The following is a 781-nucleotide window of genomic DNA, read 5'->3' as shown; positions in this document are numbered from 1 at the left end:
GCCTTGTGAGTGGATTTGGTAGACGGAAACTGAAAGAAGCCCGTCACATAAATATGCATATGTGTGTGTGTATGTGTGTCTCCCACCATCGCTTGACAACCGATGTTGACGTGTTAATGTCCCCGTAACATAGCGGTTCGACATAGAGATAGATACAATAAGTACTAGGCTTATAAAGAATAAGTCCTGGGGTCGATTTCTATGACTAAAAACGTTTAAGGCAGTGCTCTAGCATGGTCACAGTCAAGTGGCTGAGGCAAGTAAAAAAATAAAAGTATATATATATATAAATATATATATACATATCAAACCACAAAGATCCCTTTTCTGCTCTAGGCACAAGGCTCGGGAGGGGGTCTGTCGATTAGATCGACCCCAGTACTCAACTGGTACTTAATTTATCGACCCTGAAAGGATGAAAGGTAAAGTCGACGTAGGTGGATCCATTTTGGGATCTTTCTGATTTGGCAGACACCATTTTTTATCCGCCAAATCAAAAAGATCCCGGAATTTGAACTCAGAACGTAAAAAAGCGACGAAAATATTGAGATTGAAATGAGATTTAAATGTATATATATATATATTTGGTGTGTGTTCTTGAATGGCTTACAAACATCTACGATGCAATTGTTTCTGTTAATACCATTATGCATGGCAGCTTGGGCAAGTGAATTTTCCGAGTCCAATCTCCCACACCCCCACCCGTTCACCAGCGCGCATTTTTTTTCCCCATTCGTTTACTACATGTTGTTTTTCACCTATTACATTAATTTTTTTTTCT

Source organism: Octopus bimaculoides, chromosome 12 (genome assembly GCF_001194135.2).
Source record: "Octopus bimaculoides isolate UCB-OBI-ISO-001 chromosome 12, ASM119413v2, whole genome shotgun sequence".
Classification (NCBI taxonomy): domain Eukaryota; kingdom Metazoa; phylum Mollusca; class Cephalopoda; order Octopoda; family Octopodidae; genus Octopus; species Octopus bimaculoides.
The sequence above is the reverse complement of the archived record's forward strand: the minus strand, read 5'-3'. Positions refer to the sequence as shown.